The 21,665-nt window shown below is 34.2% G+C and overlaps 1 protein-coding gene and 1 pseudogene across 4 annotated transcripts in view; both read right to left on the bottom strand.

The window, feature by feature from the left end:
* Fstl5 (follistatin like 5) overlaps positions 1-6,190 on the bottom strand; it is a 781,198-nt gene extending 775,008 nt beyond the window's left edge. For 2 of the 4 annotated variants that reach the window (XM_058583868.1, XM_058583869.1), the window contains exon 1: positions 5,521-6,190. The gene's annotated coding sequence lies outside the window, so the exon portion shown is untranslated. The remainder of the gene's footprint in view (positions 1-5,520) is intronic. The other 2 variants (XM_058583870.1, XM_058583871.1) reach the window with 1 other exon arrangement.
* A 7,984-nt stretch (positions 6,191-14,174) lies between these two features.
* Positions 14,175-20,750, bottom strand: LOC124102708 (long-chain-fatty-acid--CoA ligase 6-like; annotated as a pseudogene).
* Positions 20,751-21,665: the final 915 nt, after the last annotated feature.

Here is a 21,665-nt window from a genome sequence, read left to right as displayed (position 1 = left end):
TAACACAAGTACTGATTGCTTGAAGTGGGCTTAAGTTAACCATGTATTTATTGTTCTTGAAAGTGGTGTTCAATTAGGGGAAAAATAAAACTTGAACTCTTAGGAACTAACCTCTCTATTCTACTGTTGCTTGTTCTGTTTGAGTTACAAAGAAAAACATTGGCTGCTACTAATATTTTGAATGGCCTATGAGATCAAAAAATGCAGCTCTCTTATAACAATATATAAATATGAAAATCCTTAGACCTCTGACATCATATATTTGAAAGCATACATACTAAACAATATATGCAATAGATAACTTTAATATAAGTTAATGATTGAGGAAAAGTCTTGCAGAAGTAATAGGAGACATTCACAAAGAGAGAAGCATAAGGGGAAAAATAGTTTTGAATAAGGCAGACCCAGTTGAATATCTGACTTAAAAGGAGACAGAAGGTCTGTACAGACTGGTGAGCTTGTTTTGATTTTTTGGTCCACCTAATCCTAGTTGTGTGAACATAGATGGAGAGGTACAAATGTTTGATATGAGCTCTGGTTTCTTAAATCTACAATGAATACCAACTTTACACAGTTCTGTAAATGTTAAATGTCTTAATATGAATAAAATGACCTAACATGAGTAAAATATATTCCGTATACTATTAATACTTAGAATGTTTTCTATTTCTGTCTGCTTTCTATTCACAGATGAACAAGCAAATCCAGACTAAAAGATCAAATATTCAAATATGAGTAGGTTTTCTGGTATTATGTAGTATATATTTCACTGGTAGCAACTCGATGACCCTTGTCTTTAGAAATATGAAAGGCTCTATCCTCCTTATTCCTGAACAAGGCAGCTCAGGCTGACTACATCAAGGAATCTGTTAATTTCTGAGGATTTGAGAAAAATAGACATATAATCACAGAGGACACATAGGAACTTGTTTCTTCAAGTATGTAAGGACCTTTACTTTTATGGCTTAAGGAACTTATAAAAAATAAAATCATTATTGTCATTAAAACACTATCTAGCCAGGTGCAATAGAGCAAGCCTGTAATCCAAGCAGCTCCTGAGGCTGAGGCAGGAGGATTGTGAGTTCAAAGCCAGTCTCAACAATTTAGCAAAGTCTAAGCAAATTAGAGAGACCATATTTCTAAAGCAAGAGAGAGAGAATGGGGGAGGAGGGCTGGGGTTGTGACTCAGTGGTCAAGTTTTGAATAAGTGGTCCAATGATGAAAGATAAATATTTCCATTTCATCATTATCTTTGGGGACCATCATTCAGATGTATATATTTTAATTGGTAACTTGCTGCTACTTCACAAAGGAAATATAATGCTAAAGATAGTTTCTTTTAATGGTCAATTATGATGAATAGATTTAAATAAAACTGAATAAAAAAAGTATTTCTAAATCTTTTGCATTGGATTTAGAATTGCAAACAGTGCTGTGAACTGGTTAGGAATGAGAATAATATTCTGTGTATTGACATGCAAATGAACTCACTAAGCAACCACTTTGCTTTAGAGATTTACATAATATGATACCAAAAGCCACATTAAAGTAATATTAATTACTTGGTTTTAAAGGAAGAAAGTTCAATGTTAAGTTGCTTTTCTTCCCGTGTTTTACATCTATGTATCAAAACATTGATATAGAAGGAATAAAAACATTTTATGTGTAGGACATATCCAGGCTCTGTTCCTGAGAAATGTATGGATTATTACCAGAAGATACGTAGGAACCACCCCATCTCTTTTACAGGTCTTTCTTTTATAGGCAAAAATCTTCAAATCCTTTATTGAAACTCATATTTTCCTCAGTATTTACATGGTACTCTACACTTTTTATTGTGCACACATACACTTTATTTTCTTTTTCCTGCAAATTTTCATTTCCACAATCCCTTCCCTTGCCACTGAGTTTGATAGCTTCTCAATGGCACTTTTATGCAAAACCAAACAAACTGATATCTCATTAAGCATACTAATCTAAATTTAAAAAAAAACAATAATTAGAAGACATGTTTGCCACTAAAAATTATTTTGTATTATGGCTTATATAACATTTCTTGAACTTGTATGTTCTAGATCATTCCCAAAGCTGTAAAAATCTACCCAAAATGCATATACACATAGACACACACACAGTTTCTCATTGACTATTGATAATATTTAATTCTTCCTCTTTTAGAAAATATACATTAAACCTCATTGGAACACTGAGTTTACCAAAACATTGTGTATCCATTGTAATAATATTAATTCCTCAATACTAATGGGATTTAAAGCACAAAGGGACCAATTGCTTGGTTGTGTGTTAGCAATTTAATTGGAACACTGAGGTATTTCCACAAGGGATTTTAAAGCTCACCTTAAGTAGACTACACCCAAAGGGTATTGGAAGCATTGAAGCAGAAGGTGATTAAGTCTGTTTGATAAAGGGTAATTGGTCACCTGGCTGTTAAAATGATGCTAACAACAGGAAATGTTTTCCAATCCTATTAGTTCAATAGTCTTTTGAGCTTTACAATATATTGAATAACAAAAAGTACTAGAGTTATTACAGCAATTGGGCAAAGAAATTAAAGATTGATAGGATATATCATTTAAGGCCTTTGGGTCTCCTTGGTAAATATAACTTAAACATAATAAATATCCATTATTCAAAGAAAATTCTCAATAAACTATAGTCACTATCTCATATATATCACTTCAAAATTTCTTCAAAATATCTTATAAACTTTTTAGAGTATTTTTATTTATTATTACTTGTTGCATTTTTCCATTGGCCATGTTAGTAAACAGAAAAAGATAAAGCAAAACATAGCCTTGAAAACAGAAAACCTAAATTTATTTATCATTATCTTAAATTTATAAAACATATGTAAGAATTTATCTTATTTGTAAGGAAAAAATATAAATCTACTCAGTAATTTCATTTTTGAGTTTAAAATTTTTGGTTTGATTGATGTGCTTATTTAAGAAACTGAGAAACAACTACAAAAAACAACTTGAGTATGTCATTTGACATATAATTAAACTATATCGATAATTTTCTAACCACACTTTGTCAAAGTTCATCATTTTGAAGCAAACAGCGCTACATTTATAGAGTCACTGGACTAAACTAATGTTTCAACAAGCTACCCAGTATTGTGTTAGTAAATATTCATTCTTATTTTACATTAAGAAGTTATGTATTCAAAATTTGGTCATTTTCTGAAATAATTAAGGAATTACTACATTTGACTATCTTCAATAAATGTTTCAAAGTTTGTAATTTAATAGTATAGAGTTGGCACTTTATTCTCTATCTAAATAATGTTCTTACATAGTAATTTGGCTTATTATGGGAACTAAATTTTATCTACTGCAAAAATATACAAAGCTAAATGTGTAGGAAAATCAGAAAAAAAAATGTATGTAATGTTATAGTTCTTCAATGTCATTGAATCAATGTATAGCATTATTGTTGTCAATATCATATTTTGTTTTTAATGTTAATGGTTTAATTAAAACATTCAGATGTTTTAATGTTTCATTGTCGCATTAAATTTCATGTGAACAAATCTCAGATACTGATAGTTCAAGGTAACAGTTTATGCATATATCTTGAAAAACTTTGTACAAACAGAAGACAATGTACATTTAAAACAACATAATGTGGACATATGTTACTGCTTTACAAGTAAGTTATAAAATTAAGATGACATTAATATTCAAGATAAATAAAATTAAATTAAAAAACCAATAGTTCTGTTCAAAATCCTACACTCTGAATATTTATTTCACTATAATGTTTTATAAGAAAAGTTAAAAATGAAGAGTAGTACGGAATGATTCTATATATACTTACAGGAGATTGCTTGATATGAACTCTGTAGCTGAATGCTTTATAAGCCTCCTCTCTTTTATTATTTATTTATTTATTCTCTCTTGATGAACGTTAATAATTTGTATTAATACTTAAACACAGATCACATGACCAACATGAATCCCACAAAGAGTATTAGTTTAGGGTAAAACATGGGAACAACTTAGAAAATTACCCTTGACCACTAGTGTTTACAACACTATCCTTTTCTTAGAAATTACCCTTGACCACTAGTGTTTACAACACTATCCATTTCTTATAGCAATCTCTGTCATGTAGGACTGTGTTATAAATAAAATTTTAAAAATCTACCCAAAGAGATAATTATTGAAAATAAAAAACACTAAAATTAGAGTCCATTCTAGTAACTCTATGTAAGTAGAATAAAATTTTTATGCTATTTAAAATACAAAAATATTTAAACTTACTCTATTCTCTAGTTGCTGAAAAACATAGTTTAGAGACACTTAAACATGGAACAGAGTGATATTTAACCCATTCCTATTAATATAGGACATCTAATTGCAACCTGAACTCTATCCATGGACTGTATAGTCACACAATCCTCATGTTTTTCCAGCCATCAATTAATCTAATGCCATGGAATGACCTAAATGAAAGATCAGAATTCTGTTTATTATGCCTGTTAAATTAAGTCATGAATTATAATAACAAACACAAGGAATAAGATAACTTCTATCATTTAATAATTTCTCACTATGAGAAATACTGTTAAGTGGTTATTCACACTGAATTCTTTCTCCATACACATTCAGAACATACTGCCCATTGACAAAAGCAACATAGCTTCAAAAGAAAAATCTCTTAAGTAGAGAAAAGCTCTCTGTTAAGCATCCAAGAGGTTAAACATTGCTGAAATAGCAAGACATTTTCTCAACCCATGCTTCCCAGTTCCATTCAATTACCAACAGCAGTAGAGACTATAATACAAGCTAATACTGTATTATTAAATCAGAGCTTCCCATTTACATCCACCTCTAACCTGAGGGGGTAGGGAGGGGATGACATTTACTAGTCAATAGCAGAAAAAAACAGCCCCCAACTTGAAAATACACATGACCTTGGGTGTTGAATTTTCACAGACTGTTTCGCAAGTTTTATTTGGATCTACTGCATAACAACACATCTAAATGAACCCAGCAGTAGTATAAATGTTCTTATCTCTACCTCCTCCCCTCCAAGAAAAATCTGAAGAGAGCTCTGTACTTTGCAGTTCCAGCTTCAAATACGGGAAGTAATATTTATTAAACAGATATCAGTGCATTCAAATTGAACAAATTGTTAGTGGATTTAATGTCATTTGCTTACATTTTGGGGAACTTGCATTAAATGTTTTCTGTCCTTTGAGCCACACTGGGAGTGTTGCTCTAAAATATTTGCATTCATAAAGAAAGATATAACATGATGATAAGAACTTCACAGAAAGCAAAGCTCTCAACTTCCCCTCTAGAATTTGATACATAACCATCAACGGATGCTCTCCTAATAATAATGAAAATAGCATTATTAAATATATTTTGCAATCATTTCCAAAGTCCTAATGTAAACTATAAAAATAAGCATAACTTATTTTTAATATTATAACAATCTGCATTTCTAACCCACTTGTAAACATTTATAGCAATATTCTTTTCTTACCTTATTTTAAGTAATAAAAAAGTCCCCCAGAAAGATTCCTAAAGGATGTGGATGTGTGAATCACAGTTTAAAAAAAAAAAAAAGATTAAAAAGATCGTCTTAGCTTGGAAAAAACCAAAATAGTTTGTTCTAAAACTATAGAAATCTCTAAAGTCACGCCTGAATGGGCGCCCTGGTTGCAAAACGGAGGACTCTCTCCCACGTCCGATACACTCCTTTGTCAAGTTGATATGGGTCCTGCTGGTAAAGCAGGTCCCACAGGACACAGAGGGTGCAAGAGGGCGTTGCCTCCAGGTGCTGGAGCAACGGGTCCGCTGGCGTCGCGTCCCAGGTTCAGCACCGACAGCACAGTGGACAGCACCAGCTCCGCTCACCTCCAGTTTGTCTCAGTCACTGAACCAGGCTGATTCTCGCGCCTCCTCCCAGGCAAAAGCTGCTGCCACTCAAGCCCGGGGAGCCCCGCCCCCACCTTCTGACGTAACTATTTTGCATATCAACTCGCTGAGAGGTGAGGGGCCGCCCCTTTGACTGGGCTTCTGCTGGGGTCAGCTGCGGCAATCAAGGCCACAAAATCCAAGCTTAAAATCAGCATGGGCATCATTGGACTTCAAGATTCATTCACAATCTGTCCAGCAGAAACTAAAGGCTTTCCGCGTCGCTTGAGTCTTTGCCTTCCCTGGGACCGCCGTTTCTGTGCACTCCGAGGATCGCTGCTGGCACAGCTCTAGCAGGAAGACAGAACGGAGAGAGAGGGCAGTGGAGGAGAGGGTGGAAGAGGAGGGGGTAAGGCGGGTGGGAGGAGACTGAAAATTGGTATGAATTCTTTAATCTGTTCCTCTCCAAATCCCTGATCCTTTTTGATCTTCCTGGTCAAACTTTGCTTTTTCTTCCTACCTTGGATTAGCGGAAAGGATCTTTATTTGGGTTCCTGCTCTCGGTTCACGGAGCTGCTGTGGGGAGCTGCTGCAGAAACTTGTGTGGAGAAAAAAAAACATTTCCGAACCCAAGGAGAAGACGTGAACACTTGCAATGTTTATCACCGTTTGAAAAGAGAATTTTAAAAAGAAATTAACATGAATGTTACCTTGTACATATCAGACTTCATATACGCTTCTATAAAACCCGTAGAGCCGTCCTTATTTATTTTTATGATTTATATATATTATCAAACAGTATACAGTTGGCGATTCCGGGGTTATAAAAAAATCATTTTAATAACGAGGAAAAAAAAAGTTCCCAGCTTCAACTTCCACTGCCAAAATTCTGAAGGTTATGCAATATTTATTATGTCTAATATATCAATTGTTCTACGAAAAAATGGGATATGCTGGAAGCATTTCATAGCCTTTAGCAATTCTCTCAGTATATGTGATGTTTCTTGTCCCAGTGAAGCTCTAAGAGCTTTGACAAGCAAGAGAAAGGGTGCCTGCCATGCCAGATTCCACAGACTGCTTAAACTTGTAAACAAACACTTTTAGTGAACTGAAACAATCAATCATCCAGAAGGGTCATTATTCACATACCGTCCACACAATTCAACTACAGCTAACATGACTTACTTGTACAATGCAATGGGCATATAAATGTAAGTCTAATTTGTCTTAAATTAGATAATGCATTTTTCAAAATAAAGTTGCTTATTCAAAAAAGAAAAAAAACCAGCATTTAACACATTGTTTTCCATCAGAAGGCACACATACTGATATGAGTCATGATATTTCTGAAGTCTAATATAATGTCACACTGTACCTGCTCATTAGTGTACTCAGGGTCTTTAATCAACTTACTTTTTGGCCGTTTAGCCCCAAATTCTTACTTTATCTTTATTAAATGAGAAAAAAATGGAGTAATTTTACTTCTAAGGGAACTTTCATTTTTTTCTGCTTTGCACCTACATAACCCATTCTTTGCAGTTTTATTTGAGAACTTGCCATTTGTTTCTCAAATACACAAATTCCTAGGAATGTCACTTTAATAATGTTAGATCATAATTCTTACATTCTGGGTAATCTGCAATTCTTTATTTTCCTCTGACAGCTACTGATTTCATATTAATATATAATTGACAAGTGCCATGCATCTTTATCTTACTCATTACACACACACACACACACACACACATCACACATACTGAGTGATTCAGTAGGCAGTCTATGGCACACATGGTATTTTTATCTGGTTCATTTTCATTATGCCAAAATGTCAGAGAAAACTTAAAAATATACTGTAGAGATATGTAGGGTATATTACACATTCATTAAAAAAATTCTGCCAAAATCTCTATCATTTGTTTAGTGGACACTATCTTTCCATTTTCTCCAGTGATCAGGGTGTTTGGGGCAATGAGTTCAATCAAAGCAGTCATACTATTATTCAAAAGCCTTGGGGATGAAACTGTAACATGAAACTACCTTCCAAACATGAAAGGGAAATGAGATCACTTTCAGACCATCTTTAAAAAGAACGAAAGAGAGGAAAAGAAATAAAAATTTAAAGAAATAAACTATTTGTGGAAGCATGCACAAACTTGCATAAATGCAGATAAAGCATAGAGAGCTCTCATTGTATCCTGCCCTAGGGGAATCTGGGTTTTGTTCTGTCCTAAATGGCAATGTGACTAAGGGCATTTTTTTTTAACTGTTTCATCACGTCCATCATTTTGTAGAATATGAGGATGATATCAAATTAACTCTACAGTTCTCTATATATCTGTCATTCTGTGAACCCATATTAGAATTTTAAAAACTTCTCAAATTTCTATATTACAATTGAAAATTCAATTAAAATTCAAAATCTTAAGATCTTTCCTCTTAAGAAAAATAAATTGGTGTTTAGTTACTGGTTACTCTGACTGTGGAAAAAAATATCTTAAGGTAATTAGGTTGGAAGAGAGGAGGGGTGACTAGGAGCAAATAGGAGGCTAAGAGAGGTACCAAGTAAATTTCACTTGCAACCTTTGAAATGAAAAGAAGTCAGAATGGGCCTCTTTAAGTAGTCATTTACTATATAAGTCAAATACTACGATATTTGACAGGCAGTCATGCATTTAATTACTGTTCAGATATTTAAAACAGTTGTAACAATAAAATTTAAGTAATGCTAAAAAGATAGTGGCATTTTAGTTTCAAATGATCATTGCAAAGATGACTAAAATATTTTTTTTTAAAGAGAGAGAGAGAGAGGGAGGGAGGGAGGGAGAGAATTTTAATATTTATTTATTTTTTTTTTAGTTTTCAGCGGACACAACATCTTTGTATGTGGTGCTAAGGATCAAACTCTGGCCGCACACATGCCAGGCAAGCATGCTACCACTTGAGCCACATCCCCAGCCCCCAATTAAAATATTGATTAAATATACTCAGGGAAAATATTTTAAAAGCTACAAAACCAACATATACATAAGGATTTTAACTTGGATAATTTACATAAACATATTAGACTGTAACACTTAGAAATTATGAAACTCATTGCATTGTGGCTTTCTGAGTGTGCATATTTTTTTGGACTTCTGTAGTGCTACCAGACTCTATAAACTTCTTTTTAAATTACAATTATTTTATGTATTTGTATATTAGAATTATATGGTAAAGATAATAAATGTATATTTAATTTTTGAGGCAATTATGAGGTTTGTTGCAAACAAAGAACATGTTTATTTTTAAAAGCAAAGATGAAGTATATATATATATATATATATATATATATATATCTAATTATTATTATTGTTGTTGTTGTTTTTGTTGTTATTTTAGTACCTGGAATTGAACTCAGGGGCATTCAACCTGTATTTCATTTACAGACAGAGTCTCACTGAGATTTTTAGTGCCTCCACATTGCTGAGGCTGGCTTTGAATTCACAATTCTCCTTTCTCAGCCTCCGCAGCCATTGGGATTACAGGCATGTGCACAGAGCCTGGCTTTTAAGATGCAGTACTTTTGCTAGGTAATTTGGGGGGCTCAAAATAAAGCAAATCCAGAAAAAAATTCATAGCATTGAATCCCCCAAATCTTCTCTAATTAACGAGAGCAAAATGATTGTAACATAAGCATAAATATGATTCTTAGAAATCCCAAGTTGCTTGCAATCTAACTTCTGGTGCTCTCTCCTTATAATACATATGCATATAATGCTTTTAAAGAATAGATAGAGCATTTAAAGATTAATTTTATTAAGAAAAAAATGGATGAAATTTAATTTATGCTTTCATCTTTTAGCCTTTTTGTAGAGATTCCTAATGTTAAATATACAATGTTAAATATAAATTCTATATTTGACATTTGAAAATATAGATTTTCCAATTCTTACTTCCTCTTCTTTTTTCCTTCTACTTCTTCTTTCCCTTCTTTCTTTTATCTCTTGATACTTCAGTTTCATTCATGCATTTTATCTATTTTATTTTATCTTAATGTTCTATTTTAACAGTTTACTAGCTATCTGTTGTTTCATAGAATATTTAAATATATTATAATACTTTTGGTAGAATGTGGATACATATCATGTCTGAGTTTCTTAGCTAACCCAGAATTGTGACCTTAGACATATCTTTGTACAAATGTGTGTGTAGGGGTAGCATGTTCTAATGAGAATTTTCAAATGCATTTTCTTCAAAATATGGACATAAAATGTAGGATTTCAGAATTAAAACTCCAATACTAATGATATAGAGAATACTTTCATTACAATTAGACATATGTGATCTAAACAATATTTGCAATAATTACATCTTTTGAGATTATATTAGTTTGATTTTTAAAACTCTCAACACGTGTTGCAATTTGAGTTTTTTTTTAATTGTATCTATTTTCTATCATAGTCCAGACATTTACATTGATTTCATATAACAGACTGCTAAATTTAATCATGGGGAATACAGTTCTTTTTTCACTAATATTTACCTTAGCACATAGGATCATACACTTTAAAAAAAAGCTTTTGATTTGTAAATGTGAATTCACCATTAAATGGTTCATTTCATAAAATTGTTGAGGTACTCTACAAAAATACCATGCTAAATGTTAGATATAACTCTATTCTATCATTCAAATTCTCAGATCAATGCACATATGAACTTTAATTTCCATTGTGTAAATAGACTTTTCAAACTCTACAAGCACATGGACAAATGCATAGTATGAATATAGATGTTCAAGGAATTCATTGATGTTAATCTTCATTGAGGTGATATTAAATAGAAAAAAATTAAACATGCTTTAAGAAATATTGTTCAATCAGAAAGATAAAACCTAGCACATTGGATAAAAATATGTAGATTAAGCTTTAAGGAATAACTTTGCTCATTATCAGCAACTATAAGGGACTAAAGCAAATTCATAATTAAACGTAGTGATGGACCATGCAAAAGACCACTACAGATTGTAATCAAAAGTTTGTACTATGGTTGGTGTGTGTGCCTAATATTTTCTTTATGATAAGCCTAACATTTTCTATGATAAAGTATGTCTATCTTCTAAATTGGAGGGAAAAATAACCCTGCTTATTAGATAACCATATCATGAGAAAAGAAAATGTACAGACAGATTTGGCAGACTCAGGCTTAAATTACCTTTTCTAGATTACATGTAAAACTTTTCATCTTCCTCATTTAATCATCTCTTTAACAGGTACACTCTCCTACCTTCCAAGTGATACTGCTCTGAGTTTCCCCCTAAAGTTATATTCTGTGTTTCTGTTTTGTCTTGGTAAATAATATTTTCTTTTTTTATACTAGTTTGTAAACTATAAGTTTCAATAACTGCTGGCATCTATTAATTTGTTCATGAACAGAATTCTTAGGCTTGTGTAGTTTCAAAAAATGCTGCTTTATAAAATGAAATGTAAATTGAAATGATGAATTAAGGAAATATTTTTATAGTAAATATAATTAAGTAATGGTTCAAAATATCATTATATGGTATGTATCTTCGTAATTTTAGATAGCCTCATTAGGAGGATGTTAGACATGGAGATAAGCACAGAAAAAAATATTTAGTCATTGGCTTAACAGAGAAAACCACTTGAGAGTAAATTTTCATGAACTAAAGGTAGAAATTGAAAAACATAGTTCTATTTTGCTAGAATTATATAATAAATATGCTTGAGTAACCTTTATTCTTTATGAACAAATTTTAATCTTAAAATAATCCAGAAGTTGAGACCTATAATTAAAATGACATCTATTATTAAGCTCCATGTGTATTCTGATTTCAGTATAATTTTAAACATTTTATATAACAGCTAGTAGCAGAGTAACAATAGTGTTGGCTGCATTAATGAAATCAGAAGTAATAATTTAAATGGATCAGATGCATTGGTGCCTTCATTTAGTTTTTAAAATCAATTCTGTAAAAGTTTCCTTTTCTTTCTTCTATTACCTTAATAAAATTTGGGGAAGTAATTTGGGGTTTGGTAATCTTAAGAGTCTTTAAAATCTAAAAATATGGTGCCATTTCACAAGTGTAACTGAACTATGAAAACAGAGCATATGAAATTGCTGATGTTCAAATACGCAATTTTAATTCTGAGAGTTCTTGTGTTTAGAACTCTTAGGGCATCTATTGGCCAATGTTAGTATTACACATGGAAATTTGACTTCACACAACTCCACAGTTATGTATTTCCAAGAAATGATGATTAATATGCAAGATGATGAAGAGATTTATAATGGAAATCTCTCATGTTTGTTATTGGATTTAAAGTATTAAGCAAGTACATTAAAACAAATATAGTATAGAAATAGATCTTACAAAATGTTTGTAATGTAATATTGACCATTTTAACATTTTAAAAATCTATGTTAATTGTTTTAGAATCTGATACGTTCAAACTAGTTGCCATCAATATCTTATTTGAACTTTTCAATTTTTATGAGAAACAAAATAATTGACCTTTCAGATCTCAAAAACAGCACATATTAATATTTTACATTATAATTTTTGAGAGCAGAATGTACAAGGATATGAAGAATATAGCTCTATGTCTTGAGTTCAGAAAGATAACATACAAGGAAAAATAATGTTAAAATGGAAGTAATCTGTATATTTGGCTAGATAGATAATTTTGCACAAAGTGTGATATTTAATTGCTAGAAAAAAAGACGCAGGAAAGTTAAAGATGAGAAAGGACCTGGAGTTTGTTAGCATTTTTTTCTAATATATATTATACATAGATGCATGTAATATGTTATATTCTAATATATTATACATAGATGCATGTGTACATGTATATATATAGTCATAAAATATTATATATCAGCAGTTCTATCCCTAAAATTCTAATATGATGTTAAAATAAAAATTCATAATAAAATATCAGGTGTAAACTAGTAAAATTTCATGTACAAAACAAATAATCATGAAAGCGATTAGTGAAAACTATTTAGCGAAGTGAGCAAATAGCACTGATTTTTCTTTATTCTTTTTAGCTTTTCCTGTATAGAAGATCCTTCCAAAGCATATGGCTTAAAGCAGCTGTCCCACTTTTGGAACAAGAATGGCAAGAGAACTAGAGGAAATGTGGCTAAGGGATAAAACGAATATGTTTCTGCTGCTTTTCCTGAAGTTTCATTCTTCAGTGTCTATTTTTGTTTGTTGATATTACACAGAAATTACTTGAACTGGAAAGAGCAAAAAATGCCAAGGAAGAAACTTGAAAACAGTTCCAATATATTGGAGTCTCAAACATGATACATCTCTTCGGTATTTGTTACTGCTGATCAACAAATAATACCAGCTCCCCTTCTGTGAATGTGTTTGAATCATACTCTGTGGTCTCCAATGAGTACAGTCATGTGCCCACTTTTGTGGAAAGAATTATGGGTATACATAAAAGTCCACTTTAGTTTTTGGTGGGCAATTGTAGATTCCTCCCTCTCTGCCAAAAAAAAAAATAAAATGTAGTATTTGGGAATATGGCAGCTCAATCAGGCTGGGAACTTAAAGAACAACCAGAAACCAAGAGACCTTTGCAGACCCATTATGGTCAAGGAGCACACGCAAGAAATGCATTTTAGTTGTTTTAGGGCTCTGTGATTTCAAATTAGTTTTAGGAAACTGAGATTTGAGTTTAGATATTTGTTGTTACCATAGCATAAATAGTTTAAGTTAACTGCTATATTGCAAGCTATGTAATTGATTTTGAAATACTTGTATAGGCATTAGTCCTCCACAAGCAACTTAGTTACATGTTTGCTGATTTCTTGAAGTATACTGATTTCCTAAGATAGGCTTATTTATTTTACAGAGCTCTCATTAGGTCCAAACTCCCTCCTAAAGGTTCCACCACGTGCCAACAGTGCCACAGCATGGGGACTAAGCCTTCAACAAACAGGTCTTTGCAATATACTTATCCAAATCACAGCAGGGGGTATAGGGATAACGAATTCTATCCAAACAAACAAAGGATAACTTGGCAGAAAAGAAAAAGGCATTCCAGGCAACAGAAAATAAATGTTCTTGTTTTATTGTTCATAAAGTAATCTACTCTAGAAAAGCATAATGTTCATAATGTTTATAGAAGACAGTCATGTTTCCAATTACTTTCTTCATTTTCCCCTTTTCCCTTCACTTCATAAATTGTTTCTGCTTAACATGTCCACTCCAAATATTGTTCAAAAACTGCTCTAGTCAGGGTCAAAATGATTATTTCTCAATAAGTCTTAGGACACTTCTCCTGTCCTGGGCTCTCCAATGTTTCCAATATGAAGCCAGCTGTCAGTGTCTAGTGTTTTCTTTGTTCTGTCCTGATTTTTTACATAGCCTTTGAACATATTTGATCCTCTCACACAGGTCTCTCCCTCTCCTTTGCAGTTGCAGTAGTTCAGCTTCTCCACATCAAGCTTGATATGATTGCAGGGCATAGGTGCCCCCACATACCTTGAGGTCTAGTCCCCAGGTGTGGTGAAGGCGTATCTAGCAGTATACTTGGTTTGTCCATGACTTTCAGAAACCAGGCACCCCAGAGCTGCCAGAAGAAATCCCAGGGCTGCTGGTGAGGTAGTTGATGTAGTTACCTGAGGAGCTGCTCCAGTAACAATCCTCCGCACACATCCACCAAGACTGGTCTGAATCTTATTAAAGAATAGTTCATCCCAGTTAGTATTATTACTGATGATTCCACTCTGAACTTCAGCCAGCTTGCATTTTGCTGCAAACTCCAACACCAGTGCTTTAATAAAGTGTCTGCCTGGCTGAAGATCTTGTTGTACATCCATTTCAGCAGTTGTGGGACAACCAGGAAGATGGTAAAGTATAGAGCCTTCATGTCATCAGAGGTAGATGTCTCCCTGAAAGAAGTCAACACACCTTCCCTGGCAGTAGAGAATGGACTGGATTACTCTCTAAATATATGAGCCAGCGGCAGGAAGGACATGAGCACATCATCCTACCTCAGAAAAATCACTTTGTCATTTTCAGAAAGCCTGAGAAATCAGCTACCATGTTCCGATGGATGCGAATCATACCTTCAGGGTTCCCTGTTGCACCATTTGTGAAACACACTAAGGAGAGGTCATCAGGCTATGGGATCACAAGAGCATGGTGATTCACTCCATCACAGTCCTCCACAGCTTGAATAGACTTGATGACCACCTCCAGCTTCTGCACTCTTTTCTTTCAGGGCATCCACAAATGACTCCATGAGGGCAATCATCTTGAGCCCTAGAGTCTCCTTGTTCTCCACATGCTCTAGTAGAAGCATATTTTTCTGAGGCTTATCTATAAAATCATTGTATTATCCATAAAACCATGGTATTATATCCAGGGTATTGGTGATGCAGGAATAGCTCCAAGGCCCAAGGTGTCATAAAGTTACAGCACCACCATGGAATACATATAATGAGACAATTCTGCAATGATCCATTCTGGTTTATTTTGTGCAAAAAAACTCAATAAACTGATCTGTACTTGCTTTACAGTTGTGCTGGAGAAGTCAGGACTTCAGAATTTCAGTTCTATTGGCCACCTCCTGTAGTATAGCCACTGATACAGATGCTTGGGTTTCCTGAAGCCAAATCAGGGCTCATTCCCTGAGATACTAAGCCTACAGCAGAACACCTGGTACATGATCCTGGCATCATCATAGTAGTAGCTAAGTGGGTAAGATAGTTCCCTCCAATCACAGATCACTGGGCCCTGCCACTGTCCTCCAGTTCTTCTGACTGCATCAGGAGGTTGATGGTGGTTCCAGGGCCTTTGGCCTGTGAGTGAACCAGTGGCTAGGATGGCAGCCAGTGTACCTATGCTGAGGGTGGTGGCTGAGAGGCTGCAGAAAAACCAGCCCAAGTCACCCAGCTTAGGAAGCTGCAGTGTATGCAGGATCCCCTGTGCTTCTTCTCCAAAAGTGGGAAATCTTCTCTAGAGGTGAGAAGACAAATGCTTCTGGTGGTTGGGAAGAGAGAGAAACAGAGAGAGAGGAAGAGGGAAAGAAGGAGACACACACACAAGAGAGCCACTTAATGCTGTTGAACACTTCTGACTTGAAAGACGTTCTTCTTTTGGTGCCTCTGGCACACATCCTACTGTCATAATCAAATTGCCTGATCATTTTCAGTCTGTTCCTTTATCTATTCTTTTATGTTACTTTTCCCTTTGTTTTTCCTCCCTCCCTCCCCCTTTTCTTCCTTCCATCCTTCTATGACTCCTCTGCCTCTGCATTTCTGACATGGTATTTCTCAGGGATTTAATCTCAACAAATATTAATCCTAATTTTTTTATAGTAATAGAATTAGCAGTTAATGGAAATTAATTTGAGTATTATGAATTACAAAAAAAATAGAAATTTGAGTTTCCGAATGATGACATTTTGTAGGGAAGTGACATGTAGGTTGAGGACATGCTAGAGGGGGATAAGATGAAACAAAAGGTATGGAACTTAGATAAAAACAAATGATAGTTAACACAAAGATAATAAAGGAAATGGCAAAGAAATTGATTATCATAAGTATGTCTAAACTAATAAAAATTCAGAGAAAATAACATCAAGATTCAAAATAATTGCATAAACTTCATAAAACTTGATTTAAATAAGATATTAACAAAAATGTTCATGAAAATTTCCTTTGGAAGATCAAGAGTTATTCTATTGACTCCTTTATGTGATAGGTATTGTATTGAAATGTGAAGTTACTATGGCAAGAGAAAATACTGGAAGGATTCTTGAAGAAAAATTAAAATGCAAACCTTTTTGCTGGTTCTACAGTTCTGTATATGACTTCCTATTAGGATAGAAGTAATATTACTAACGCCACCTATGACCCAAGCAAAAAAGAGATAAATCTGAGAGACTATCAATATGCAAAAATTATTTGAAAACCAATTAAAAAATAATAATAATTATAAGTATACCCTTAAATTGAATGAAAATATATCTCTCTCACTTAACATGGTTTTATTGAAAATATTTTGTGTTTAGCTTTATAGTAAAGTTGATATGAAGAAGTAAGATAAAATACATTCCCAAGATTTATACCATTTTATAAGTTACATTTTTAAGAGAATGTTCCAATTGTAGAATAAATGTATACAAAATCAATTATTATTTATCTTCGGAACTTCATGCTCAAGAATGAAAAATACATTTTAAATAAGAAATTAACAAACTGGAGAAACATATCAGAATCAAGGTAAATATGAATGGAAATGAAAATTGAGAAAAAATAAATTGTTCTTTTTTATTGATTCTTTTTAGTTGTACATAACATTAACATTCATTCTTACATAATTTTAAAAGCATGGAATATAATTTGTTTTAATTCAGTCCCCAGTACTTCCTCTTTCCCTTTCACTCTCCCTCCACATTAGGCGGGAAAGTTGGAGGAACCAGTTGCTGCTCAGTCCAAGAAGCTGGAGCCTCAGGACAAGTGGGACCAATGATGCAGCTCTAGTCCAGGACCAAAGGCCAAGAAACTCTCTGGAGAGTCAAGTCCACTTTGAAGACTGAAGGGCTAGAGTCAGATGTTCCCAGGTAGTAGCAGCATCAACCTAAGCACTGTTTAAGAATAATAGAGTTTGGATCTGCTTCTGCTTCCTGGTTGTTGTTTTTCTTTTTTTTAAAAAAAATCTTTTTGTTCTATCAGGCCTCCAACCTATTGCCCATATTTGGGGTGGGTTTTCCCCTCAGTTGGCTGTCCTATATATGGATCATTCAAGAAACATCCTCATATATATATATATATATATATATATATATATATATATATATATATATACACATTTGTTCTAATTAGTTATCCATGACAGCAGAATGCATTTTGACTTATTGTACACAAATGGAGCACAGCTTCTAATTTCTCCTACTGTCTATGATGCTGAGTCACACCATTTGTGCAATCATACATGTATATAGGGAAATAATGTCCATCTCATTCCACCATTTTTCCCAGCCCAAACCCCTTACTCCCCTATGCCCAATCCAAACTTTCTTAGCCCCCTATTCCCACATTATGGATCAGCATCCACACACCAGAGAATACATGTGACCTTTGGTTTTTTGGGATTGACTTATTTCACTTAGCATAATAGTCTTTAATTCTTTATCCATGCATCTGTTGAAAGGTACTTATATTGGTTTTATGTTTAGCAATTGTGAATTGTGCTGTTATAAACATTGACTCGGTTGTGTCACTGCAGTATGCTAATTTTAAGTCTTTTGGGTACAATCCAAGGAGTGGGATAGCTAGGTCAAATGGTGTTTCCTTTCCAAGTTTTCTAAGGAATCTCCATACTGCTTTCCGTAGTGGTTGTACCAATTTGCATTCCCACCAGCAATATATGAGTGAATCTTTTTCCTCACATTCTTGCCAACACATACTTTTGCTTGTATTCTGGATACTTGCCATTCTGACTGGAGTGAAATGAAATCTTAGAATAGTTTTGATTTGCATTTCTCTAATTTCTAGAGATGTTGAACATTTTTTCATATATTTGATGATTGTATAACTTCCATGAAGTGTCTGCTCAGTTCCTTAGCCCATTTATTTATTGGGTTATTTGTTCTTTGTATTAAGTTTTTTGAGTTCTTTTTATATCCTGAAGATTAATGCTCTATCTGATGTGCATGTGGTAAACATTTTCTCCCCATCTGTAGGCTCTATCTTCACATTATCTACTGTTTCCTTTGCTGAGAAGAAACTTTTTAGTTTGAATCCATCCCATTTATTGATTATTTTATTTTATTTCTTGTACTTTAGGAGTCTTGTTAAGGAAGTCAGACCCCAAGCCGACATGATGAATATTTGAGAACTAAGCGATAATAACAGTTTAAAATGTAAGGCTCTCTGGGATGAAACAATACTCAGATGAATATTTATAACTTAAAGTACTTGAATCAGAAAGAAGCTAGAATAACAATCAAATAATCAAATGTCATTTCTTTCATGGAACTTAAACTAATTTGACAACTGATTGTGAAACTTCCTTCCTTTGAACCACTTCTGAATTCTTTCAAGATGCCTATTATTACATTATTGGAATTTTTAGAAACTCCCTTTGTCTAATCACTACACAGTGATCACTTCAGAGAAAATAACTACATTCATAAGTTTTTTTTATAAGAGTATTTTTTGTTTGTTTTATAACTTTGTTTTATTTATTTATTTATTTTATGTGGTGCTGAGGCTCAAGCCCAGGGCCTTGCACATGTGAGGTGAGCACTCTACCACTGAGTCATAACCCCAGCCCCTCATAAAGTTTGACATATGTAATGTATGAAGTTCTGGCTCATAGTAAACATAAATCTAGAAATATATACATTTATTTGTTTTTAATTACTGAACGAGAATTTGACTTTTTTTTTCCTCAATGCCATATTTTCATTTCCTACACTGGAATTGGCAAATACAAGTCCAATCAATAACTTCAGAAAGCATGAATATCTCAATATTTGTTCCTCTGAATTCTTGTTGTCAGTAAGGGTAGTAGTATCATCATCATTTGCTAAATATATTTGAAGCTTGATATATTTTAGTTAATCATTTGATTTTTTATTAATCAGTGCATTAATATTACTGCAACTTTATAATCAATTATATCTAAATTATTAAATTAATATTTTATGAATGTTTGGGAGAAAAAGATACACCAGGTTTCAGAAGTAGTGTTGATGGAAAGTTTACTACCTAAGAGAAAGAATATTCCCTCTGATTAATAACTTTCAACTTTCTGGCAAGAACTTAGTTATCTCAGCTTACTCTATAAAGATTTCTGTTGGGTCTTAGTGTATGTTTATCCTTGGTAAATGATAGGGGGGAGAGAGAGCAAGAAATGAGGATAAATTAGATATTTATAGTGAAACTTAGAGGTATAGAACTTTTAAATTAAATGGAAAGTTACATAGTGTAAGTTGAAAACACTGAAGAACCAATACTTGTTAGCCTTATATAGACCCAAATTCAGTTCCTTTTTAGCAATATGTTGTTACTGGGACAAATGTTTATCAATTTATAAAATAAAAAATGTGGGATAGTGCCTGCGTGAGTCTTCAAACTGATGTAGAACACATGTCTATTACAAAATGACAACATATAGACTCAGGTCAAATAACTAAATAGTAATGTTTGGGTGGAATGGTTTGACAAACATATGAAAATTAACAATTTTGAATTTTATTTAAGGTATTTGTTAAAAGGCCCAAACTGTAAAGAAATTGACTAGCTGCTATCAATGTGATAGCCCTTCTGTGGCACCTCAGTGGTAAAGTGTGTGCTTATCATGTGAAGAGGCCTTGGTTTGATCCTCAGCACCACAAAAAAACTAAATTAATAAACAAAGAAGGAAGATGGAGGCGAATAGAGTGCATCACCTCCGTGTACCCCATGTACTGCACAGGGGAATAGCGAGTTTAGAGCGACCAGAAGCAATCTTGTTAGGAATTTCCAGCAAAATTGGGGTGCACTGAAACCTGGAGGAAGGATTTCCAACACCTGAGGATTAGTATCTGCGGCTCAATCATGAGTGAACCGTGCGCCTGGAAATTCAGGCTGATTGATCAGCGGCCAGCCCCACAGCCGGAGCCTGCGTGCCGACGTGCCAGCAATGCAGAGAAATGGTGCTACGGATTCTGTGGGGTCCTGCCAACTGTGCCCTCACAGTACTCCAGGCTGAGTTCTGGGTTTGAGATGGGGGAGAGAAACAGTCCAGATCTGCCTCCACACCGGACACCCCACTGAGGAAGCCAACAGCCACCATCTTGGAGAGCTGACGTCACCATTGCCAGTTTCCGACAGATCCGACCTCATCGCAGCAAGTTCAGTAATAGAACAGGTGTGTGACATTTAGCCCTTCTCCCATACAATGGGGAAATCGCATAAAATCTCTCCCTGGCTTTCTGGGGCTTTGATTATCAGAGTGAGCATGAATAAAGGTGTGGGGAAAGGTAAAGCAACCTGACTCCAACTCCCCCCTCCCACCAGCGGCGAAACGAAACCTGTCTCGCCAGCTCTCGGAGGAGTGGCTATCAGAGGGAATCAAAACAATAGGGGACAGGTTCCCAATAGGTGCACTCCACATCCAGGAATCTGCAGGCCCAGCGTGTAGCTTGAACTGCGGAGAGGTATCACACTTGGGAAGGCCTGTCTGGCGGGAGAAGCAAGGAGACTAGAGGCCAGGAATAAACCTAAGTGAACAGGATTGGAGAGACACCAGGTGGGGGAGGAGGGAGTGGCCTCATATGGATTGTTTCCTACAGCCGGAGGGCAAAATCTTGGTCCGGAAGGCACAGCACCACCTACTGGAAGCAAAGAAAATAGAAGCCTAACAGTGCTTTTTTTTAAAAAAAATGTAATTTTTATTTTACTTTATTTTATTATTTTTTTATCATTTCTTCTTTTTCTTTTCTATTTTTTTCTCTTTCTTTCTTCTCTCCCTCTCTCTTTCTTGGTTTGCTTCCTTACCTTTTCCCTATCTTTTCTCCCAAGCATGACCACTCTGATTACATGTAATTTACTAAATGTAAATAGATGAATATTAGGAGACGGTCTATAGTCCGCCTAAGCCCCCAAGTACTCCTGTCTATTCTCTTGTTAATATCCGCCTGCATTTGAACAACCCCCCAAAGAAACTAAGATATACTAACCTCCACACCATCAAATCGCCCGACCTCAACATAAAATCCTAAGTTCAAGCCTCAATTCTCTATATGCCATCAAAATCTG

Source organism: Marmota monax, unplaced genomic scaffold (assembly GCF_021218885.2).
Source record: "Marmota monax isolate L192 unplaced genomic scaffold, Marmota_monax_Labrador192_F-V1.1 WCK01_AAM20220418_F8-fsc00002, whole genome shotgun sequence".
NCBI classification, from domain to species: Eukaryota; Metazoa; Chordata; class Mammalia; order Rodentia; family Sciuridae; genus Marmota; species Marmota monax.
This window is presented reverse-complemented; position numbering and strand designations above follow the sequence as displayed.